This window comes from Gorilla gorilla, chromosome 22 (assembly GCF_029281585.2).
Source record: "Gorilla gorilla gorilla isolate KB3781 chromosome 22, NHGRI_mGorGor1-v2.1_pri, whole genome shotgun sequence".
Taxonomy (NCBI): Eukaryota; Metazoa; Chordata; class Mammalia; order Primates; family Hominidae; genus Gorilla; species Gorilla gorilla.
The window spans coordinates 42,416,000-42,443,077 of NC_073246.2; the positions used below are offsets into that span (position 1 = coordinate 42,416,000).

The window sequence follows — 27,078 nt, forward strand, 5'->3', positions numbered from 1 at the left end:
GATTTGTAGGGACAAATATCCAAACTATGTCAACATGGTGTTGAATGAATGGACAGAATAAAAGAAAAATAACATATAAGAGAGAGAATTTAAAAATAAAAAAACTGTATGTAACAACAACAACAACAACAAAAACAAGTGAAGTCAAAAATAGTCCAAATATCCTCCAGGCACCAGATCACAGATTGGAACAGAAAATAGAAAGGCACTTCATTAATTTTCATGGCTTTGCACTCAGAACTGCTACGTAAGCAATGCAGTGACAGATTGCATACAGAATTCATAAGGAACCTCCAAGGCCATTTGTGTGATCAGGACAGACAACCTGGGCATGAACTTGGAGGCACACATTTTTCGTCAAAAATGTGCCAAAATGAAAGCAACCTCCCAAAATAATTTAAGAGAAACAGTGGCAAGTGCAAAGAAAACTGGACAGGTATGGTGAACCCTACTCCTTATTCCCAAAGAAGTATAGGAAAGCTGTTGCAGAGCCCTGCATGCTCAATTTACAATTCCTGGATCAACGTTTTTCCACCCTGTTTTCACTGAGCCAGGGAGCCATCCAATGCTTCATCATCCCAGGGAAAATGAACAAGGCCATCTTATTAATTGGACTACATCACCCTTTTTCCTCTTAAAACAGGGCTCACTGTTAGAAACTCACACTGGATTAGCGAGATAATGCTCCAGGCTTCAACTTAGCACATCAGAAAGTCAGAGCTTATCTCCTAATTTAAAATAAACCCTGTATTTTTGGTTGTTTTCCTTTTCGACATTGCATAAAATGGATTATGCAATAAATAGCAGACAGACTATTCACGTTGCACCAATGCATATTCTAATGTTCTGCAGCAACATCTAATGGTGTAAATAAGATGAAAAAACTAACGATCCTTTATGAAAGATTTTTTTTCCTTTATGGGGCATAATAGTATGCACAAATGGACCCTGCAGAACAATTTGCTTTCACTCCTTATTTTCGCTCTTAGACTAGTAAATGTGGGATAAATGTATAATGTCTGTTAAACATTCATAATTATTAAACCATCAACGGAGCTTATCAAATCCCACATATTCCTCTCCAATGAGCTCTTTAAAGGGAACAACTTTGATTTAGAGTATAAAGATGTGGAATGGGTCAGCTGATCATTCTGGCCCCAAACTGCGGCAAGGGTGTTGTCTTGGAAGGAAAAGGAAAAGCTAAACTAATGCAGCCTATAGCTTGTGACGAAAGGACATTTTTCAAATTTTCAGAAGTGAAGTTAAGAAAAGATTACTTAGAAATTGGCACTGCTTAAAAATATTGGTACATCAGTAAAGGCTACTTCTTATTTCAGAATATTAGTAGGGTAATTCCTACTATAATCTGAAAACTAAAGAAGTATACATTTACAAGTGTTGATGTTCCAGATTTTCAAAAAGACTGGGAATTCATTTAAGAAAAAATAAAAATAACTTCTGCACACTGCTCCTTTTCCTTGAAAAAGAGTTTTTGCCTAAAGCTATAGACGACTACATTAACTTATTGTTTTGAAAAAAAATAAACGAAGGAACAGTTATAAGAATCGTACAGTAACTGTAGCATACCTTCCACTTCCACTCACCACTTGATAACAAGTTGCCTCATTTTCTCCATTGCTTTCCCTTTTTCTCATTCTAATGAAAACACTTATTGTTACTGCTGAACAATTGGAGAGTAAGTTGCATACATGATGTCTCTTTCTCCCCAAAGGTTTCAACATTATCTTCTGAGACCAAGGACAGTCTTTTACACAACCACGGAATGGTGATCAATTTCAGAAAAAAATTAAAATTTAACTGTGATGGTCTTTGATTTTAAGAACTTAGAGGAGTGTTGTAAAACTCCAATTGAAGGTAAAAATACTCTTAAAAATTACAGTCTTTTCTGACTCCTCACTCAAAACAAAGTAAAAGCCTCATGAGGGCAAAGATTCAACTTTATTCCCGGGTGCACAAGCCCTCCCAGGAGAGCTTCACACTCAGCGCACTCGTAGGCAATGTTAACTGATTTCAAAAATTATTCTTCAAACAATATTTAATTATTATTAAGTATCTCATGTGTCTAGTATAATACATGAAATCATTCTTGACTATGTTTAACGTCAAGAAGGTTGCTATGACCCACATTCTTGGGAACATGATATACTTTTTAAAGGACTCTACAAAACTTTCTTTTTTTCATAGATAACCCTCAAAGATTCACCTAATTCTTGACTTATTTTGAAATATGTTCTGCATGTGTGCCACTAATTTGGATTTTAACATCCAGTGGTAGCAACTAATGATAAGGTGGTTCACATTTCAGATTGATTAAAGGATCATTTAATAATTTTATTCTTTTATCTCCCCCACCATACACACACACACACAAATCTTTCAAAAGAAAACCAAGCACTCTCTCCAAACTGACCTCTATTAAAATTAATTTTTTAATAACTGCTTAGTTTTATCACTACTTCCCCAAATGCTAATTAATTCTAACTCTAAACTATGTAATTATAATACTTCTGCTGAAATACAAATTATCTGGTGCCCCTGGGGTGAACAAGTAAGAATGTATTTCATGTTCCATTCAACAGAGGAAAGGCGATGTTTCTCAGACCATGGAAACAATGTAGCAGCCTCCCTGGCTCCCCTCCCCCAAACACTGGCAGTTCCTGTTTCTTCCTCTTTAGCAGGAAGACAGGAACAGAGTTGACAGTTGGCATCCAGTCAGTTTAATGCCTCTCTCCATGGGGCTGTGAGGAACGGTGGCATGCCAAGTTATTTTTGGCCAGGCACGGCAACACACAGAGCCTTGAGGAGCCTTCATTTAGGCAGTGGCGGCCAATGTACCTGCAGAATGTGAATTGACGTTGCCATGGAAATAGAACAACTCTTCCTGGTTCTGTCAAAATCCATCTCTATCTGCGACTAGGCAGAGGTCAGGAAGGAGAGAAACACAAGTGCCAGGGAGAACATTCGAGAAGGGAAGGACTCTGCAGTGCCCCAGTGTGGGAGAAATTTGATGGGCTTTTTCTGATAACGTTCATATACACTATTGTGTTTCAAATCCAGATCTTGTTTATTCATTAGACAGTAGCAAATCCGGATACACACACATGCGCACACACACCATCTATATATATATATATACACACACACACATATACCTTATATATTTATATATACATATTCACCTTACTCTCTGTAAATATACATATATTATATATATACACATATATACACCATATATATACCTTACATATTAACATATGTATATATATATACCTTATATACTCTGTGTATATATATACATGTTACATATATATGCACTTACATATATACCCCCACACAAACCTTATGTGTATATATATATACCTTATATATTTACATATAAATACAAATGTACCTATTCACCTCATATACTCTCTCTCTGCATATACATATATATGCACACATATATATGCATCCACACACACACCTTATGTGTATATATATACCTTATATATTTATATTTATATATTTATATATAAATGCAAATGTACATATTCACCTTATATACTCTCCCTGTATATACATATATATACACACACACATATACCCACATACACACATCTATACACACACACAAGCAACACACACACACACACCCCCACACAGACACGCATATTTTCTTCTGGGACCCAAAGCCAGCCTTTGCAGCCTACCATATAACATTGTTAGGGTCTCATTTTTCTCAGTTTTCACACAAGGTTGACTCAGGTAATCTCTAAGCCCTCCTTTTCTAATATGTCTATGATGCCATTTAACATTCTGTTTTCAGTCTTAATGTGCATTAGCCCATTCTACCTGGAACTTCAACAAAACCATGAAAACAGGACAGTGCATGTCATAAGAACACATAAATAGGAGCTGTGAAAAAAACCAAAGTGCTTCCTCTCTGATCCCCTCTTTGGAATGTAGTTCTGGGGTGCTGCTGTGGGCACTGAGACCTGCAGCTGTCCCTAGGCTTAACTCTTGAGGTGGCAGGAGGAAAGTGACAGTGCTGTGTCCCTGGCAGACTCTCATTACTGGAAATTTGTTGCTGCTGCCTGTTCCTGAGTTCAGCCTGGGTCCAGCCCAGTGCTCTCATTTTTCATCACCTGTTTGGCCCTGCACATGACTCTGAGTATGAGCTTTAGCCCAAATGCCAACCTCTGGGTCCCATGCTTTTCTGGCCTCTGCAGACTCTTGGTTCACAGAGACATGGGGGCTTCAGGCAGAGGGTGGGCACACCTTGGGTCCAGGGACACAGGGGACCAAGGAGGGCACATAGAACCTCCATGATGGGTATTAGTGAACCTCGATACTGAGTATTCCTAAACACAGAGCGAATAGCCGATATTCCAATTCCATAGGAATCTGTGTGTGCATTCCAATGGACCCTTGAGTTCTGACCATTTGCAAGAGACCCTGAAGGCCTGAGATGCGTCCTGTCTTGCTGGGTGAGGCACAAGCCCAGTCATCTGCTGACATGTGGCAGCCAGTCTGTCAAAGAGCCTCGCAGACCATCTGCACATATTTTCAATGCAGTTTGCCCATATATATATATATATATATACACACACACACATACATACACACACACATATATATATATATATATATATGTATATATATACACACACACACCACCTAAAACCTTAAAATTTTACTTCATTGAATTATAGGAAGAACATCCATCCATCATGATACAACTGTGCATGGCTTAACAGTGGGATATGTTCTGATAAGTATGTCATTAGGCAATTTCATTATCATGCAAACACCACAGAGTGTGCTTAATGCAAACCTAGATGGCGTAACCTACTACACACCTGGGCTTTACTGTGTAGCCTATTGCTCCTAAGCTACTAACCCATACAGCATGTTACTGCATAAATATTGTAGGTAATTGGAACATAACGTTAAGTACTTCATTTCTAAACATACCAAGCATAAAAGTGGTACAATAAAATGCGGTATTATAATCTTATGGGACTACTGTCATACATGTAGTCCGATGTTGACTGAAATGTCACTATGTGGTACATAACTGTATTTATGAATCTGGTAATTCAAGAAAATGTCCAGATAGCCCTTTATTTTACTCTTCCTAGCCATGTGTAAATATATGATGGTGAGTGTTATGTGTGAGCTTGGCTAGGCTGTAATAATACCCAGTTATTTCATCAAACACTAATCTGGGTATTGCTGTGAAGGTGTTTTGTAGATATGGTTAACATGTACAATCCAGTCAATTGAGAACCTTATGAAAAAAAGTCTCAGTGCTATGGTCTGAATGATTGTATCTGCCCAAAATTTGTGTGCTGAAATTCTTACCCACAAGGTAATGGTATTAGGAGGTGGGGATTTGAGAGCCCTCATGAACGGTATTGTGCACTCTTAAAAGACACCTGAGAGAGACCCCTTGACCCTTTGGCCATCTGAGGATAAAGCAAGAAGGCGCTGTCTATGAACCAGGGAGTGGGTCCTCAACAGATACTGGATGTGCTGGTGCCTTATTCTTGGATTTTTCAGCCTCCAGTAGTGTGAGGAAGAAATTTCTATTGTTTACAAGCCACGCAATTTATGGTATTTTTGCTGTGACAGCCCAAATTAAGACACTCAGAGGAGAAATTCTGACTCAAGACCATAACATAAAAATAGAAATCCTTCTCGAGCTTCCAGCCTCTTGCTTTGCCCTACAGATTACAGACATGCCAGCCCGACAATTGTGTGGGCCAATTTCTTAAAGTCTCTCTCTCTCTCACTCTCTCTCTCTGTGTGTGTGTATGTGTGTGCGTGTGTGTGTGTGTCCATACACATATAAAATACCCTGTTGATTATTGGTTCTAGGTAACTTGAATCACTAGGGTAGTTTAAATCAAATCATAAAACACATGACCTTCCTTCTTATAACATTCTAGACTCTAAAATTTGTTGCCCCTGACTCTTAATATAAGCATATATTTATATTATCTCAGATCTTGCATCTATTAGAAGGCATTTAACAACTCTAAATGAATATGTTTCCTTAATGACATAATTCATTTGCCCTAAATTATATGTGAAGTAGATTAGCTTGCAATAGTGGAATAAATTTCTCCTAGAATAAATTCTAGGAGCCATAAAACTACAAACTTCCAGTTGAATTTTGGTGGTATACTTACTTGCTCTCATTCTAGAGGCACACAGGCCAGTAATTATACCTTACTTTAAATACCATCTTTCTTCAAGAGAAAATAATTGTCTGCAATAATTATAGCAAGTCAATTAAGAGAAGCAGGATTCAATGCAATGCTATTATCTTCCAGAAAATATGCTTTTCATGAAAGTATTTCAAAATCAAAGATTGCTGTCAACAATTTAAATGCATTAAATATTTTTATATTTTATAGGTTCTTGAGGAGGAAATAAAACACAAACACTAACGTGAGAATGGATGAAAAGTTATGTAGTGTGTGGCCGGGCACGGTGGCTCACACCTGTAATCCCAGCACTTCGGGAGGCCGAGGCGGGCAGATCACGAGATCAGGAGTTCGAGACCAGCCTGGCCAACATGGTGAAACCCCGTCTCTATTAAAAATACAAAAATTAGCCGGGCATGGTGGTGTGCGCCTGTAGTCCCAGCTACTCAGGAGGCTGAGGCAAGAGAATCGCTTGAACCTGGGAGGTGGAGGTTGCAGTGAGCCGAGATTGTGCCACTGCACTCCAGCCTGGGTGACAGAACAAGACCCTCTCTCTCTAAAAATAAACAAATAAATAGAAAAGATATGTAGGGTCATGTAGTGTGTATATAAGGAATTGCAAATCATTGTATTTGAGTTAGCACATGAGAACTGAGCTTAAATGGCCTTTGCTTGTTTGCTTAAAAATATCACATGTACCCCGTAAGTATGTACAAATATTATGTATCGCTAAAAATTTAAAAATACTTTCATAGATTCTAATAAAATAAAATTTCAAACAACTTAAAAGCACTCTTTCTGTGTTTTACAATAATTCAAGAATCCCTACTGTATGTAGAACAGTGTTTCTCAACCGGGGTCATTTTTGACCTTCTGATGACATTTGGTAATGCCTGGAGGCATTCTTTGTTGTCACAACTGGGAGTGAGAGGGTGGGTGGTACTGACATCTAGTGGGTGGAGGCCAGGGATAATGCTAAAGATCTTAAAACACACAGGACATTTCCTTTGGATGTACACTCAGGAGTGAAAGTACTGGATCATATGGTAGGTCTACTTTTAGTTTTTTGAGAAACCTCTATACTTTTTTCCATAATGGCTTTACTAATTTATATTCCCACCCACAGTGTGTAAGGGTTTCCTTTCTCCACATCCTCAGCAACCCTTGTTATCTTATTATGTCTTTTGGATAATAGCCATTCTAACTGAAGTGAGGTGATACCTCATTGTGGTTTGGATTTGCATTTCTCTGATGATTAGTGATGCTGAGAATGTTTTCATATACCTGTTGTCCATTTGTATATCTTCTTTTTAATTTTTTTTGCTTATATTTTTTTGCTGTTGATCTGTTTGAGTTCCTTATGTATTCTGAATATTAACCCTTCAAATATCACGTTTTCACTCATATGTGAAATCTAAAGTCGATCTTATAAAAATAGTGAATAGAATGGGGTAAGGAGTAGGAATAGGGAGATGGGGAGTGGAGGGTCAATGGGTACAAAGTTAACGATGAGAAAGGAGAAGTGCTGGCGTTCTGTTGCACAGTCTGGCAACTACAGTCAACAACAAGGTACTGCACATCTCAAAATAGCTGTCATAGAGGATTTTGTATGTTCCCCAGAAAGAAATGATAAATGTTTGAGGTGCTGGATATGCTAATTATCCTGATTTGTTCGTTAAACAATGTATACACATTTCAAAACATTACGTTGTGCCCCATAAATAGGTACAATAATTGTGTCAATTAAACTTTTTAAAAAATATATTTAAAAATGCATAGGACAGTTCGCCACTCCCTCCCCGAGAAAAAGAATTATTTTGCCCAAAATGTCAATGGGTTGAGGTTGAGAAACTCTGCTATAGAACAAAGCTAGGTATAAGGTATGTGTTTCCCACTGGCATGTGCTGTATTAAGGAGTGAGATAGAAATCTTTATTAAAGTAAGGCCAGTATAAGCAGTTAGTAGATAGAAACCCAGTACAAACTCAGAGTAAATGGCGTTGTTCTCCTTAGGAGAAGAGCTAAGCAAACAAAGCCCATTTCAGCTCAGTTACCATGTGCTGACACAAATCCACAACAAGGGATAATAGCAAAGCAATTCGTTCCACTTGATTATAGTTCATTTTGCTCAACAGGAAAGTCAGATCTGATGTTCATGATCATCAGGCATAAATCCTACAAATTGTATGTAATAAGAATGCAATGTATTTTTAACTGCCTTCATTAATTTGATTGTCCCCCCCCCCTTAAAACAATAAATAATGACTAAATCTAAGTCATGTTTTCTCTTTGGGCCTTGGCTCCTCAGCTTCAAAAGTGGAGAGTTCTACTCTGTGAGTCCTTTAGTTCATGAATCCTTGCTGATGCAGGATACATATTTTTTTCCTTGAAAAGGAAACAGAATTGATCAGCTGATAGGTGTGATCGTCATGAGCAAAACAAACTTCACTTTAAGAAGTTATCAAATCTCTATATCTAAAGAGAATTTTCGTCAAGAGTTTTCGAGATTCGGATGCCAAATCTTCCTGTTTCCATTCGCAACTCCATCAACTCTATCTTGCCACCTTGCTGTCCAGAGTTGAAAGCAGCCTGGTACTCAGGGCAGGGAAGGCAGAAGCACATGTAATTGTCACATGTGGTAGGAATCAATAATCGACAACATAATGACATTCAATGAACAATTTACACTGGAGGTAAATAAATTGTTGATTTCATGTTTCGATTACACATAGTGCAAAGAGCTCTTCACCACGGCTCTGGTGATGAAGGCTTTGTATTTATTAATTTTGTTGATCTTGGAGAAATAACTTTCTCTATTGGAGTTTCCTATTGAGTAATGCTGGCAGACACCTAGACACTTTATAATTTTAAAAAATGCATACTTTCTAATTAATGAAGGAATAGTGATACAGAAGCGGGCAGGGAAGTGTTGGGTAGAGGAGGGTGTGGTCCCTGACTAGGGCTCTACTCCCAGGCCTGTGCCCACGGACCTAGGTGAAGGCAGACATTTCTGTTTTTGTGCCCAAATATTGCAATTCCCAAGACCACCCTGGCCTGCCACGCCCCCATCCTGTGCCTATAAAAACCCCGAGACTCTAGCGGGCACGCACACAAGCAGTTGGATGTTGAGAGGAACACATCAGTGGAAAAAGACACAAGTGGCTGGACTTCGGGAGGAATGCACCGGTGTAAGAGCACACCGACAGAAGCCAGCAGGCCAGCGGGCCATTGACCGGTGAATGCCGCAGAGTTTCGGGGAGGCAGTGGGAGGAGAGCCCTGGTGGCTGAGCGGCCCAGCTCCAGGGGAAAACCACCTTACCACTCCATCTCCCTTCTGGCTCCCCCATCTGCTGAGAGCTTCTTCCACTCAACAAAACCTTGCACTCATTCTCCAAGCCCAGGTGTGATCTGATTCTTCTGGTACAGCAAAGCAAGAAATCCTGGGATACAGAAAAGCCCTCTGTCCTTGTGATAAGGCAGGAGTCTAATTGATCTGATACACACAAGCCATCTGCAGATGCTAAACTAATAGAGCACACAGTAACACACAAACACACACACACACACACTGGGGCCTCAGAAGCTGTAAACATTCACCTCTAGACGCTGCTGTGGGGTCGGAGCCCCCACAGCCTGCCCGTCTGTAGGCCCTCCCCTAGAAGTTTGAGCAGTGAGGCACGGAAAAAACGAGCCACATCCCCATCACACGCCCTGAGAGGGGGACAAAGGGACTTTTCCCATTTCAACAGTATCTTAAGAACTTGGGTGAATGTGTGAGCTTGATTTGATGAAAGAAATTCGCCTTATAACAAAAAATACCAGTAGCTACCATTTAAACAATCTTAGTAGCAGTTGGGTCCCTAAGAAAATTTATTTATTTACTTATTTTAAACAACCAGATCTCATGAGAGCTAAGAAAATTTGGATCATGAGCAACTTAAAGTTAGAATTTTCACAACCAAATTTTTCAAAATTTTAATCTGTCATTTTCCAATATAATGGCACATAAAAATCTTAAAATTTGGAAAATTAACAGATTTTCCAAAACCTTTATTTTTCGTTAATGAGAGAACACCACAGGATAATTCTCTTTTTTTCCTTTTCTATGTTTTTATTTTTAAACTTGTCCTTTTTGTTTCTTTGCTTGATAAAGTAATTTAAAATATTAGATATTCCTTAAAAGGTTGAATAGAAAAAGTTATATTGCATAAAATCTTAAGTGCTTATATACATATATAAACACTTTACATAGAGTTAAGATTTCTCAGCGCTTTCTGTGTTATCATGTATTAACAATCAATACAAACTCTTGGTACACATGTCTGCTAAACATAGACTCTGGACAAGTCAACTAATTCATTCTTTTTTTGCTTGAGTTTTCTGGTCAAGAATGACTTTACAATAGACTCAGGGAAGACTTTTTTTAAAAATAGAGAAAGACAAATTCTTTTTGGGAAATGCAGTCATAAAAAATTCACAGGGCCGGGCGCGGTGGCTCACAGCTGTAATCCCAGCATTTTGGGAGGCCGAGGTGGGTGGATCATGAGGTCAGGAGTTCAAGACAAGCCTGACCAACATGGTGAAACCCCGTCTCTACTAAAAAATACAAAAATTAGAGGGGCGTGGTGGCACGCACCTGTAATCCCAGCTACTCAGGAGACTGAGGCAGGAGAATTGCTTGAACTCGGGAGGTGGAGGTTGCAGTGAGCCAAGATCACACCACTGCATTCCAGACTGGGCAACAGAGTGAGACTCAGTCTCAAAAAAAAAAATTCATTCACACGGACTGTGAAATTCAAATACATTATTTTCAATTCCCATGACATTTACACCAGTGATATGCTAGAAAGATTTCAGAAAGGCTCATCATAACTTAATAAATAAATCTGTTCATACTACTTGTGTTTTTACATACTGTTGAGTCCCAAAAGTGGATTTTATTTGTGATGTATTTAATTCATGGCAAGTATATACATATAATACAGCATTACATAAATATGCTTGGAAACAACAAAAACTAAACTTGAAAATGGCACCATTCCTCCAGTTTTTGGAGAACAAGGCATGTCTTCCTCTTTTCTGTCTAGCAGTGGACAGTGGTATAGTCAGAACCAGGTTAAAACAGATGTGGTCAGGGACCAAAAGAGTGTGTGTGAGAGCCCTGTAAGCAGCTACACCACGGGGGTTCATCATACAAAGTGGGTCTTTGTGTTACAGATCTCCAATGTCATGAAACAAACATTCTTTAAGTGAGAAGAACAATTATACATTGCTGATAAACACTTCCGTGAATGTATCAAATGATTTGCTAAGATATTAAAACTAGTAACTTTTCAGAGTAATTTGGTTTCCATCAAGAAGCCTTCTGTGCAAGGAGGAAATAGCCACTCTCAATGTCTTGGATCCAAGAAACTACTTATTTGTCACCATTTTCTCTTTTCTCCTGTTAAAGAACAAGGACTTTAAAATTAGACAGACTCAGCTCCCAGCTATATGGTCTCAGAAAATTCACTTAATGTTTTGAGGTACCCTCATTTCAGTCTCAGCCAAGAGGGCTCCTACTGAAAACCCCTGTGGCCTTCCATCTGAGAACCTTCTCTTGGCCAGCAAACAAGACAGAGCATGAACAGACCTCAGCCATAGATAAGGTGGGCTCCTGGTACCTCATGCGTGATCATTTGAAGTGTACTGTACCAAATCTCTCGGGGGCCCCAGGTGGGACTGAACACCAGTTTCCCACACCAATAAACTGCTGGACAACACCCTCTCTACTGACTTCTTTTCTTTCCCATGTCCGTTCCCCAATTTCCTAGGATACTTTCTGGGCCTGCCTCTGAAAGAAGTTCCTTACACTCAAATTCTTGTCTAGGATCTTGCTTCTGGGGGAGCCCAGCCTCAGAGGCTCCCATCAACCTCCCAGCTGGAGCTGGCCCCCAGAGGCAGAGCTATAACTCTGCCTCCAGCTGGGTGGTTCACACCTAAACCCTCTGAGCACTTTGCAGAACTTAGTTTTTTTCAGGGCAAGTACTTAGCAGAGAGGAGAAGGTGGGAATATTGTTCATGCCTTGTTTGTGACTTACCACAAGGCCAAGCCTTTCAGGGACATGTCACTGCCTCAAATGATACCCACTTTTATTTGGCTTATTCAGGGAGAAGGGGGTGAAGGCTACTCAGAGGGATCCATCCAAGCCTTAACTGACACTGGACCTGCAATGAGAATATGAAACTGGATGCCTTCCCCTTTTCAGGTGTGTAGAAGACAAGGACATCTGCCAAAAGAGGATGGGGTGAGAGATGGCATGGTAGGTGTGGCCGGGGGGTGGGATTCAGGGAGATAATGAGAGCCCTCGAGGTACCTTTGGGCTGGCCAGGAACTTTGCTTATCAGATTTTTGCAGCAGTTTGAAGAGAACCATTAGGGCACTTCAACAGAGGCCTGAACACATTAGTTAGCTTGATTGTGGCAATCAGTTCACAGTATATACATATATCAAAACATTGTGTTATGTAATTTAAATACAGAGAACTTTTATTTGTCAAAATCAATTAGTTAATTAAGAAAAAAAACAGAGCTCTGGATTTGATCCTGAGTCACTTTCTCATTGGTACAAAATATGCTGGCAGGGGAGCTATTTCTAAGAATGATGCTCAGAGCTTTGGAGCCAGGAGGTCAAGGTGCTTCCCTGGCCTGTGTTCCTGAGCCCCTGCAAAGTTAGCAGCATTTGCACTGCCTGGTGTGGTTTAAAGTCCCTGCCCTGCTGTTCCATCCCTCTGATCTTTCCAAGCAGGTGGCTCTGGCCTCTGTGTCTCTTTAGGGCATTTGCTCTGTTAAGCTCCATTTTTCTCTGACCTTCCTATTCCTAATAGTGTCCCTGTATAGACATACAGGTGAAGCTCTCACTTCCTAAATGCTTCCAGCCACACTGCCTTCAGACACAAACTACCCCATGTATGGTAGATGCCAAAAATAGCCATTATCCTCCATGTCTCCAAGTATCATAGCCTTTACAATGATCTTCACAACTCCTCCTATCAAGTCCCGTAGTCTTCTTCTCCACTCTAGCCACATGGGGCATCTTTGTATTTCACATTGGCCCATAGAATGTGAAAGAAGTTGCTGTGTACCAGCACTGAGTCTAAGCTTCTGCACTCTCTCTCTCTGAAACCTACTGAGCTACCATGTGAGGTAGTCTAGGGTTGCCTGCTGGACAACAGGAAACAATGATCCAGTTCTCCTTATCTTCCTAACACATAGCTGGCAACCAACCCCAGGAGAAGAGCCACCTCCCTGACAGGCAGCTGCTCACAAACTCATGACTGAACCTAGCTGACAGCAGAAGAACCACCCAGCTGAGCTCAGCCTAAATTGCCAGTTCACACAATCATGAACTAGACAAATAGCCATGGTTCCAAGCCACTAAGTTTTGAAGTAGTTTGTTATACAGTAATAAATAACAGATACACCCTGGAATAAATCCAGTATAATTATATTGCAGTGCCTGTTTCTGCTGTCATTGCTACTTGTGCAAAGGAAACATGAAGCTCACCCTTGCCTCTGGAGGAAGAACCGTGGGTGAAATCCTGAGACAGAAACCCTGTGTGTGGCTCTCCTTTTATCTGAAGACCACCCGCCTCATAGCTGTGGAAACAGGAGCGGATGCTCTAATCATGCCACTAGTCATCTCCAGGAGTTCTGCCACGTAAGGTAACCTGGTCTGGCTGCCATCCATCATCTCTGTGTCTCAAAATATCACAGCTCCTTTTTAAACCTCAAAGCCAAAAAGCAAACCTTTCAACACTGGGGTGGTTCAGTGCCCAAAACCATAGTATTTCTACAATGTTCTGATGACTTTATAAATTATCATTGATTTAATTTCACAAAGCTCTCCATGACATAAGCACAGCCATAGCCACAGTCCTGAGCCATATTTAATGGTGAAATTCAGGAATCTACTATGTGTTGGGATTCTCCTCTTTCCTCCTCTGTGTGGCTCAAATAAGGCATAAGAGACACAAAGCGAGATTCATATTAACTTAAGGAATAAAGTGGCTTCCTCTGAGAACTTGGCCTCCAGTTCTCATAATATACCATATTATACTCCACTATAGTAATTACTGGCCTGTTATTTTGTTATACATTATTATACATATTTAGAGTGTGTAGAAATGTTTTATAAATAGAATAATGCATAGCCACTGCCCTAAATTTTCTAGAACAGCACTAATTTAAAATATTCCTTCCAGTAAATACTGGATATTGCTCTTCCTTGAACCAAGAATTTCTTCTACTTCAATCGTCATGTCTGTGACATTTGCTAGCACCATAGTCTCATACTGTTGGTAAATTTTGTACAAGTGCATCTTGTCTTTCCAACTAACTGGTCTATTCCTTAAGGTCACAAGCCTTGAGGGTTGGCTTTATACGTCCCTACTCCTCCACTGCCAAGTACTCCATCTGTCCTTTGTTTTTGCTCAGTTGGCCTCAGTAACTCACCTGCTAAGTCATTGTCTCTGCTTTCAGAATCCTGGAGGATAAAGGACAGAGCAGCAGCCAGCGAGGTGAGCAGCAGTCAGAGCCTCCTCATGGACAGGATGAAAGACACATTTTGTCTTTGGCAATGTCCAGGCTTTCCACTTTTTTTTTTTTTTTTTTTTTTTTTGAGACGGAGTCTCACTCTGTCGCCCAGGCTGGAGTGCAGTGGTGCAATCTCGGCTCACTGCAACCTCTGCCTCCTGGGTTCAATCAATTCTCCTGCCTCAGCCTCCCGAGTAGCTGGGACTAAAGGCGCATGCCACCACCCCCGGCTAAGTTTTTGTATTTTTAGTAGAGATGGGATTTCACTGTATTAGCCAGGATGGTCTCGATCTCCTGACCTCGTGATCCGCCCTCCTCAGCCTCCCAAAATTACAGACATAAGCCACTGCTTCTGGCCTAGGCTTTCCATTTTTAGCCCCTCCTCTTCCTCAAAGCATTCCATGGCACTCCCCTCTGGGAAGTTTCTCCAGTAAGGCAGTGATCACTGTGCTCTCCAGTGCTAAGAGGCGCTGGCATGCATCTGCCATTGGTTTTACATGTTACTATTACAAAACATGGTGCTGTTTCTTAGTGGCCGTTAAATAGTTTTACCTTTGCACAGGAATCATATTTGCACTATTAGCTTGTGTTTATTAGGAGCAACCTTAACTGCAAAGTCTTGGATCCTTACAATGAGTTTCAAAAGTACATGGACCTCCTTCATAGCTGGTATGGAGCAGATCAAAGGTCTGCATCCCATCCTCAGAGACTCACAGTCCCTTTTGCTTGTCAAAGGATATTACACCATCATGCCCCTCATATCAGCACCTGCCCGGACCGTAATATGATTCGATGAGAAATGTTCAAGGTAAATTTTTAAGTATTTTTAGCTCTTTCCATATAAGAATGTTCCAGACGTGACTTTGAGTTTGGAAGAATGTACATAACCACCTTCAGAACCTCCTTTTCTTTTTAGATGAAATCTCTTTTATTATAAAATATCAGAGAATTAGCATAACTCTTGGCTATCTATCCCTCGGGAATCCCTCTTTCTTTCCTTTCTGCAAGAAAAGCAAAACTAAGAACCTTTATTTACTTAGAAAGTCGTTTATAGGAGGCAATAAAGTTTATGGGAACAGGCTTGTCGTTGCTTATTTTCCATTGACCCCAGCAATACTTTGGAGAAACAATTTCTATGTCACAGATATATTGCTTTAACTCTAAGGGTGCTGTTTATTTCAAGAGATGCCTTAACATGATGAAATAATAAGAACTGAACACCTTATACAATTGCCCTGGGCTCACATCTCAGTTGCTCTCTGCTGTAGCTCCACACTGCCCCCAGAAGTGGCTTGTCCAAACCAAGTGCACCATTCCATGGTCATTGTACGACAGACACAAGCTCAGTACAAAGAAACACCATTGACTCCTGATTTGGTTTTCTTTTTAGAATAATTTTCTTACCCAGGAACTGAAACTCCATTTACTGTTTAAGTCACATACAGATTTGATGAGCTCTCTTTTCTCAATTTGACTTCTGTTGATAAACAAAACTATAGGTTAAAAAAAGTTTTTAAATGTTCACAAAAAATAATTTTCAGCCCTTCAGTTGACTGGTTGTCTACAAGTTGTCTTTTGGGAGCTCTGATAACAGGTGGTGTCTTGAACTGAGTTTACACTGAAATTAAATGCTCTATCCCTTTCTGTGTCATGATAAGAAAATTCTGAGCCATTGCATATCCACCCTATAGAAAGACTCAAGTGCTTGGCTAATTTAAAATGACAAATAACCTAAAATAAGTTCCATTTGACATTAAAATGCTCTAAGAAAATATTTTTTCTCATCTATAGAGACAGTTTTCCTCTCACTTGGAAATCCCAGAACACTTCAGAATCCACCTATGGAATACCAAACCACCCTTTCTCCACCCTAAACCCACATTTCCTCAGGCCCCTCCTAGAGTCACAGTTTCCACCACCCACTCCATCACCCGATAAGGGAGTCACAACATCCTCCCTGTTTTCTTCACTCTGTCCACATCCGTGGTGTCCATCAAAGCTACATGGCTCTTTGCCATAACATCTCTCAGCCCTGCCTGTCCATCCATTCAACCATCCATTCAACCATCCATCCATCCATCCATCCATCCATCCATCCATCCATCCATCCAACCAACCAACCAACCATCCAACCATCCATTCAGGCTTCCCTAGACTCCCCTCGACTGAACTATGGACAAGGAGTGCCGTGCTTCTGGTGTTGGTCAGCCTCGTTCCCACGACTATTTTCCACACCTCAGGCAGAATAACAGTTTACATTGAAAATGTGATTGTCTCTCTCCAGCTACAATCTCCTTCTTGGCATCTCGTAAACACCAGCAGAGCCAAAACCACCAAGGCTTGCAGGACATGGTGGTTTACAGTTCCTGCTGGCACCTGCAGCTTGCCTTTTGCCTGGAATCTGCTTCCCTCTCCCCAAGGCTGCTGCTGGTCTCAGGCGCATTATGCACCCTCTGGGATCAGGTTCTCTCTGCCGGGTACACTGTTCCAGCCACCAAACCTGTCTCATTCTTCATTCACCCGTCTCCGTTTACCTGTCCTTTCTTATAGCCACATGCCCAAGCTCCTGCACGGTCCTTCTCCAGCACCCAGCACACCTCATGGTCCCACAGTAGCCTTGTGTGTGTTTCCCCTCTGCACTGCAGACTGATGGGCAGGGACCACGTCAGTATTTCTACCACTGGGCCCCTGTGCCTGGCCCAGCTCCCGGCTCAAGAGGCAGCTGCTCAGTGAGCTTGCTCAGGGCAAGGGTGAAGGAAGAACAGAGCAGATTCCAACAGGAAATTCCAACCCAGAGCTCTCAGCTCAGCCTTAAGGAAGGAGGAGAGATGGGCAAAAAGGTTTGGTCCCCATTCCTGAGTGGTTGCATCACAGGTGGGTGGCATGCAGCACATTCCCTGCCATCAGAACACAAATCTTGTCATGGAAAATGCAGGTCTTGCCCCCATTCCTTTCCTTCTTTTGCAGCAGAAATTCAATTAAACTGATAAATCAGCAACCAGTGATGTTTGGCAGGTTCTGCATCCAGCATCCCACTCGATGCTCTGCACAGCTGTCTATTGTGGGTGTCACTTTGAAGATGAGGTGCTGGGCTTGGGGAGGACACACAGTGGGTCCAGCAACATGTGGGTGGCCTCAAGTAGGCAGAGCTGGGGTCTGACCACCTCCCAGATTCCAAAGCCTCATCATTTAAGGAGCTGAAATCTGTTCAAAGTAAATATTTTCAAAAGACTCAAGAGTTCTTACTTTTTGCTTTGATACACTGTTCTTTTATGCTCTCACGGCTGCTTAAGAGGTCATACAAATTAAATGGCTTTAAATCAATGTTATGATTTAATACTTTATATAAAAGACGGTGTTTAAAATACTTTATACAAAGAAATTCCTTTAAAATTCAAACCACTGGGGAAAACAAAAAAAGAACAATGAATCTGAAATACTAATAAATATCAGATAAGACAGTTGCTGACATCAAGTTAAAAAAATAAACAAAAGATTCATCTTTTTCCTCCTTGCAGACTGATTTCCCTGAACTATTTTGTGACAGAATCACTTCAAGTCTAGGTGTCTGAGATGCCTCACTGAATGAGCAGACAACATGAATGTTCTAGACACATGGAAGGCAAGCAAAAAACAACACATAAATAAGCAAGCATGGGGTATGTGCAGCGGTAATGAAAGCTATAGGGAAACATAAAGGAAAGGTGGTCAGAAATGTCTCATGCAGGTCATGATTTATATGTAGTGTTTAGACAGTTCTTGTCGAGGGCTTTAGCTCAGTGGTCCGGACCAAGAAAGAAAGCAGGGAAAGAAGATCATGGGTGATGGGGGCATGCTGCTGATATAAGATGGCCAAGGGCATAAGTACAGAGACTCAAAGGAAAGAGCAAGAGAGCCTGGGGTGACCTGGAGAAGAGAGAACTTGGGGTTAGAGAAACCTGCAAATGGAATGGCCCTGGGTAGGACTTTGGCGGGGGTGGTGCTTCAAAACAGCCACAAGGCTCTGTGTGTGTGTGTGTGTGTGTGCGCGTGCATACGTGTTTTTGGGCATTTCACAGGGCCCCAGGGACCATCGTGAGAGCCTCAGTGAGGGATGGCACAGTCATCCGAAGCCTGGACAGACGTGCGTTAAAATAAAGTCACTTAATTGAATTAACTTTACAATTTCAATGGAAAAATGTTTCACTTGCAGTTAGTCAGCAAAAGCGAGGAATCTGAGTGAAAAGGGATTCTGTAGGTCCTAAGATTGTTTCAGGATATTGTAAAGAGAATAAATGCTACCTCATTGTCTTGGCTTAAAAATGATCAAAACTATCCTTACCTCCTGCCAATGTGTGTGATGAATCCAGGCATGTGTGAATGCAAGTAAGAATAATTTCCTTTCCATTGCTCTATATATGTACAAAATATTTTGCATATTCCAGGATATATGTGAAAATTGTTTCTTTCTCTGATTTCCTAATTAAAGATCTGATGCACAAAACCAACATATAAGCATTGTTAAAGGAAATGAATCTACCTATCTATTTCCCCATCCAACCATCTATCCATCCATCCACCCATCGTCCATCCATCCGTCTGTCCATCCATCCATCCAACCAGCCATCCATCCATCCGTCTGTCCATCCATCCATCCATCCAACCATCCATCCACCTGTCTGTCCATCCATCCATCCATTCAACCATCCATCCAACCATCCATGCATACCCCCAACCATCTATCCATCCATTCCATCCATCCATCCATCCATCCAACCATCCATCCAACCCTCCATCCATCTGTCCATCCATCCATCCATCCATCCAACCATCCATTCATCCATCTGTCCATCTATCCATCCATCCATCCATCCATTCATCCATCCATCCATCCACCCACCCACCCATCTATCCATCCATCCACCCATCCATCCATCCATCCATCCTTCCATCCAACCCTCTGTTTTTCTATCTCTTCCTTCCTCCATCTAGGTTTGAAAATGAAGCTTCAAAACCTATTTAGGTGACTGGAACATGTCATCACTGTCAATATTCTAGCTTCTTCAAGTGGTTTCCCTGAACGGAAATCCATTTGATTTTCTTTTAAATAAATCTTCTGTTACTAATACCTGATGTGCTGCAAGTATGATCTCATTTTAAAATGGCTACAGATTTTAAAATTCACTTGATAAATCTGCATCTACTTTATTCCTATGGAATAACAGAATTTTATAAAATAGAAGGTAAAAGCTAAATATCACCATTCTGCATTAAAAGTCAAAATTTAAACAGGCAGCCATATGTTTTTTATTCATTGAAATTAGGATAGTCCCAGGTTATAGTATGTGAATTTTTTTTAATGAAAATTGACTTTCATAACTAGAATAGAAAATTTGACCCCAGGTGGCAAAATCAATTCAGATTCCTTTTGACATTTTCTAACCTTGGAATTTCTCTAGGAGTAAAGTAGTTGCATAAAGATTATATTCTTGGATATTAATTATTTCAAGTAGTTTCCACAGGGAAAAAAGTAAATGTCATTTGTGACAGTTCAGAAGCAAGTCAAGGTTTTACTTCCTCTTGTATGTAAGAAAGGGAAAAATAGGAAATTCGACTAGAAAATGTGCACATCTCCAGGGTAGCTGAAGGGAGTCTTCCTGCACAAACGGTAGACTTGGGGTGATCCATGTGTGTACCCCGCCTTGATGTGGACCTGGAGACTCCACAGGCATGTCCCCAGAACTCTTGTTTCACTCTGCAGGATGATGACATTTATCACCAAGTGTTCATTTTTATGAACATATTTCTTGAGCTCTGCCTTGAAAAACATTCTTTACATTTGAAGAGCAGGTATCTTGCTTGCTATCCAGGGCAATCATATAGAGTGATATATTTTAAAAAAGTAATCTATTATGTTACTCAATACTTTTATGTAAGGTAATTACCCCAAAATAATTTTCTATATTACTTATTTTAATTTAATCTATTATCAATTATCCTCTGATTTAGAAATAAAGTACAGAATGACATCAAATCATGGGCAGTTGTAATGATTTCTCCCAATATTACCTCTGTAATCTCTAAACTTACGTGGTATCATCTAGTAGTGAATAAGAAAAATAGGGGGTTCCAGCTTGGGGCAAGAGGATGGACTTTTCTGATAAGACATACCTGGGTCTGACTTGGTTCCCCAAGAGGTGGTCACAGTTAAGACTGTAACCTTTGATACCAAGTCACTAGGTTTTCACACTGGCTGACCACCTGCTCCCTATCTGATCTGCATATTTACTTACATTCCCTGTGTCTAAGTATCCTCATTCTTAAAATGGATACAATGACACTCTCTATCTTAAAGGTGTAGGGGAGAATTAAATAAGATAATACATATTTAAAGTCTCAGAACAGTGCTTCATGTGAATAAGCACTAAAAACAAAATGTTCATTTTCTCCTTATTATAACATATAATAACTTGAGCAAATAATTTCCCTAGACTTATATCCTCAACCATAATGTCGGACAAAAATGCAAACAGAGTTAGGGTGTGGTTTAAATGTGATGGCGTGTGTTCAGATCCTGGCAAATGCCTGCCACATTGTATCTCAATAAGCCTTAGTTTCCTTAACTTTCATTCAGCGTTTACCAATCAGGATGTGAGAGTCACGATGTTTGTCGAAGTTAAAAAATAAACTATCAGCATCATTCCTACTGTAGAGACTCAACTAACTGTAGACATGCAAACACATTTTTCAAAAATATATTCATCTCATTTCTTAATGCACATTATTAGTTGAGCATCAGATATGTAGCAAGCACTGTGCTACGTGCAGAGGAGACAGGACGGATAAGAGCCAATCCTTGCCCTTGAGAAGCTCAAAGTCAGGTGGGAATGACAGGCAGATAAATACATAACATGCTAAAGGTTGGTGGGTGTGAGACTGTAGAGAGATGCGGCACCTCAGATACACCTAAATGAAGCAAGGTGACCAACTGGTTCAAAGATAGTGAGAGATGTCTAGGTCCAACCACACCTGAAAGTATTTAAAGCAGGACTTTGTCTCCTTGCAAGGTCAACATGGATCATGATTTGGGAGAAAAAAACACCTACTTGGTTGAGAAGTATTTATAGGCAAGAAGCTGGAGGTAAGTGCTGTGGCCAATTCTCAAGGTAAATAAAGAAGCCCCTACAAGGACACCCGCTACAGTGCAGTGTTGAGCCTGAGACGTTACTTTACATCACATCTCTGAATGGTGAACCTCATGCCTTTAATAAACGTAAGTGTCCAACATTCAGCCAGCAAATGCGCGAAAAACAATGAAAGTGGGCATCAGCATGTTCGATTTTATGGTTGGAGAAGAAGCGGAAACTGATTTCCTGTGATGCCGACTGGGACACTGTTAAGGGTTGAGTTGTGACCCCCTAAATTCCTATGTTGAAGTCCTAACCCCAAGAACCTCAGAATATGACCTTATATTTAGAGGTCAGGTCATTATGGAGGTGATGTGAAACCATCTAAGATTCAAAGGTTTTCCAATACTCTACCAATGGATTTTGAAAACCAAAGCTGACCGGTAGAGTCGTTTTTTTTTTTTTGAGATGGAGTCTCACTGTGTCCCCCAGGCTGGAGTGCAGTGGCACTATCTCGGCTCACTGCAAGCTCCGCCTCCCGGGTTCACGCCATTCTCCTGCCTCAGCCTCCCTAGTAGCTGGGACTACAGGCGCCCACCACCACGCCTGGCTAATTTTTTTTTTTTTTTTTTTTTTAGTAGAGACGGGGTTTCACCATGTTAGCCAGGATGGTCTCGATCTCCTGACCTCGTGATCCGCCCGCCTTGGCCTCCCAAAGTGCTGGGATTACAGGCATGAGCCACCACGCCCGGCCCCGGTAGATTCTAATCTAATTCAGGGTGAAGATTTGATCTTATTAATTTTTGTAAGGACGTAATATAACGGCTGACACAGAAATACAGTTTTGGGATGCGTAAAGAGGACATAGAAAATTTTGGCAATGATTTCTGAACTTGATTTAAAGCTCTCGAATTTTAAAAACAAGTCCAGCAGTGACAGCTTTGAAGGCCAGAGGCATGGTGCCTCCTTGTGCATCCCCAGAACAGGACTGCCTCACTTAGGAACTGCCCCTTAATAAATGCTCCTAGAACTGCAAAACACCTAACTTATTCCAAACATTTCGGATGAAAAGGCAGAGTATTTTCTACTCCCATTTCAGGTCTCAGACTCCAGCTCATGACTTGAGAAACATCTTTTTCTCTCCCTGGCTTTCCAGAACATTCTCACGGGCCACAGAGATACCCATGAAAGTCCCTTAGCATTGAACACTTTGATTAATTTATTGTTTAACAACTTATCAAACCCTCTTTTCACTGAACAAAGTTCCTGGAGGCCTACTGAAATATCATATCACTCAGTATAATTTATTCAATATGTGTTGAGGAAGGGAGGTAAGTCGAGAGAGAGACAGACAGACAGCAGGCTGATTTATGACATAGATCGGTGCTGCCTTCTCCTCTTGCAAACATGTCCACAAATGGACAGCACTCTTGAGTAACTAAACTCTGAGAAAACTAACATTGTTTATTTGTGACATCTAATGCCTCAAGAAGAAATTACTGGGAGAGAATGCTACCTTTTATAGGAATTATCTCCCCCACCCCCACCAAAAAACTCACATGCTTAAGTACTAATCCCTAGTACCTCTCTCCTTATTTGGAAATAGGGTTGTCACAGATGTAATTAAACAAAACAAAATTATAGTAGAGTAGGACAGGTCCTTAATCCTATATGCCTGGTGTCTTTATAAATAGGAGAAATTTGGACACAGACAGACACACAGAGAGAATGCCCTGAGATGGTGAAGGTAGAGATGAAATCACCAACACCAAAGACTCTCAGAAGCTGGGAGAGACCTGGAATTGACTCTCTCTCAGCCTCAGAGGGAACCAGCCCTGCTGACTCCTTGATCTCAGAATTGCAGCCTCCAGAGCTGTAAGACAATACATTTCTGTCACTGGCTGTACTTCCTTACAGCAGCCCCAACAAACCAACGCTTCCCAAGCACCTTTCGCATTATATGAAGTAGTCCTCCTTCTTCCATGTGGTTTTGGAGGGCCCTGAAGTGGGACCCAGGTGGAATTCATCTCTGGATCTCAGAGAGAGCGCTCAATAAATGCTAAGTGGTAGGTGAGTGAGTGAGCAGTGGAGCAAGAGAATGAGTAAAGGGATGGATGTAGTGTTTGTCTGACACAGAGGCAGAGCAGGGGCCACTCAGTTGGGTAAAGGTCTGCTTGACAGCCAAATAATTTGGGGATAGCCTCTCCCCCATCGGTAACTCACTCCTGAGAGCCCTTCTGCCCTCTCCACTCAGAGGTCACGTGTTTGATCAAGAGATGGGGTGTTAGTGCTCCTTCATTTCCAGTTGAAAGAGATGACAGCATCTGTATGAATCCAAAGCTAACCACAGTGCACAGCAGGGCGCTAAGCACAGCAGGAAGCTAAGCAGACCCATCACACTGTCCTGTAGGACCCGGAGCTGTTGGCTTCAACCAAAATGCGCCACTCCCCCAAGTACTTTCCTCTAACAATCACAAAACTGTAAAATGTCCAAGTTTTAAATTATTATTGGGAAATATTTCATCTTTTGAAAACAATTCTGGTTTCCCCATTTTGACACTAAGCAGAATTTGGCCCAAAACTAAAAGCGAGCAACTTTTAAGTATGAAATCAAAATTTGCCTTGATATTGTGCTTTCTGTGTTTGCCATACAATGAATTCTGGAGCAATGGTATTATTTTACTTTATTTTAATTTTCTGTTGTGTTTTGTTTTTCTTTCCTCCCAGTGTGGTCCTTGAACCGCCTGCTAATAAAGTCATCAAGGCTGTGGTGTTCAAATCAGATCTTAAGGCCTCTCAGGTAGAATTGCTTGATGAGACTGGGGAACATGGAGCACAAGGGAGGGGAAGGAGGAGAGAAAAAGACAATGATACATTTCTGCTCTGATTTATTATTCGGGGTCTCAGACACAATGAAGGGCAATACCTAGTTCTCCAGGTTCCGTCTTTCCTTCATGAGGTCAAGTAGTAGAGGATGAAACAGCACAAAGGAAAATCAACTTGTAAAATGAAGAGAAAAATGTGTCCTTTAGAGGTTGAAAAGAAACCGAGACAGAGACTTTCATAGAACAAAATTTGGGACTAGGATGGAACCTCGCTGACCACAGCCCAGTGATTACTTAAGGGAGTCCCATGTTTTACAGACAAGCTTTAGGGGTCTCCATGGGACAAGCTTGTGGTTGGGGAGGCAGAGAGGGCCCAGACCCCAGATGTCCACACCGGGTCCACCAGAGCATCGCTGAGATTTGTTAGAAAAATTGGGATTTCCATGGCTGGGCCCGGTGGCTCACGCTTGTAATCCCAGCACTTTGGGAGGCTGAGGCGGGCGGATCACGAGGTCAGGAGATTGAGACCACGGTGCAACGCCGTCTCTACTAAAAATACAAAAAATTAGCCGGGCGTGGTGGTGGGCACCTGTAGTCCCAGCTACTCGGAGAGGCTGAGGCAGGAGAATGGCGTGAACCCGGGAGGCGGAGCTTGCAGTGAGCCCAGATTGTGTCACTGCACTCCAGCCTGGGCGACAGAGAGAGACTCCATCTCAAAAAAAAAAAAGAAAGAAAAAGAAAAAAAAAAGAAAAATTGGGATTTCCAGTGAAATTTTATTTGAGAAAAGGAGTTTATTTCTTAAAAACAAGTGTGAAAGCCTGTTTGCAAACAGAATCAGTGAAATGAAATACAGCTAAAATCACTTATAATCAGGGACAGATCAAGAGCAAGGATGTTTTTTGTTGTTGGTCCTGTGTATCTGTTTCTTATAAGATGAGAAGGGATATTATGATATGTTATTAACTGAAAAAAAAGACAATTCCTGAGATTTTTGAAAAGGGAAAATATGGACCAGATACCTTCATTAAGATGAAGGCATAGTCTCTATATGCAGATAAGACCCAGGGCATTCCTGGTGTGTCTCGTTTTACCTAATGGCTTTATTAACATAAAATCATTTTCCCATGTACTCATAAATATTTTCATGTTTCTATTTTTTCCTAGATGCTATGGAAAAATATGGCCGAAAAACCTGTCCTTACTTGCATAGTACTATAATGTTAGTGTCGATAGCCTTTAGCAGTTTGTTTCTATTGAGTTGCATTATGCATTTGGGGTGCTTTATTTTCACGTATGATCCATCTCCAATATCTTTATTAGAATTAATGAGCTCTTAACACACAATGACTAATTATCAACTGTCATGCTTCTGGGCCGTTCCTCCTACATTTGATGCCCGCTCACCTCCCCTTCGCACCACAACTCAAAAGCAGAAAGCAAAAAACACTCTATTCATTAATCCATTCACTAAACATTAATTAAGGTCCGTCTAGATTCTGAAGGCAAAAGTTCAGATCAAACAACAATTCCTCTAAGAAGTCTCCATTGATTTCCCAGATAGAACCAATTCCTCTCTCCCCTCCGCTCCCACAGGACTCAGAGATTCTATTTTCACACACAGCGTAATCTCTCTGTCGATGTTAATTACCCACATCTACGTCCCTCCATGCCCCTCCTCACACTGCGCTGTCAATCTCTGGAGGATGAGAAGCAGGTTTTATTTGCTTCCTGTGTTCTAATGTCACTAAATATGGCCTTAATTCTTCCACATTATAGGAAGCTTAGTGAAGGAGGCAACAAATAAAACTTCCTAGGATATAAGAGCTTTAAAAATATAAATCAGAAAAAGATCAGTAATAAACAAACATGAACAAAAGAAAGGGTGTGCTACTCAGGCTACCGGGTCCCGCATCTCCTTTGCTTTCTGCCAAAATGCCCTAAGAGAGCTCCCCCATCCCTCCCAGCCTTTCTGTGCAACCCTGATCCCTCTTGGATCAACTTCAATCAGTTTTTAATGCCATTACTCCACCAACAAATATTGAGCCAACCGACTGACAACTGAGAGAAAATATTTTATTAAAAGGAATCCCATATATATTACTTTTAAAGGTTTTTTGTTTGGGGTATTTTTTTTTTTCAAGATGGGGTTTCGCTGTGTGGCCCAGGCGTGTCTCAAAGTTAATGAGCTCAAGTGATTACCCTGCTTCATCCTTCTCAGTAGCTGGGACTACAGGTGCATATTACAAAACTAAATGTTATAAATAAAACAATAAAAGTGTTAGAAGAAAATCCAGTTGCATATCAATATAATCTTGATACAGGGGAGGTCTTCTTATACAACAAAATACTAATGAATGTCAT

The 27,078-nt window shown here is 40.9% G+C and overlaps 1 protein-coding gene across 1 annotated transcript in view; it reads right to left on the bottom strand.

The window, feature by feature from the left end:
• Positions 1–27,078, bottom strand: part of DSCAM (DS cell adhesion molecule) — an 836,416-nt gene that overhangs the window by 507,214 nt on the left and 302,124 nt on the right. The gene's annotated exons all lie outside the window — the stretch shown is intronic.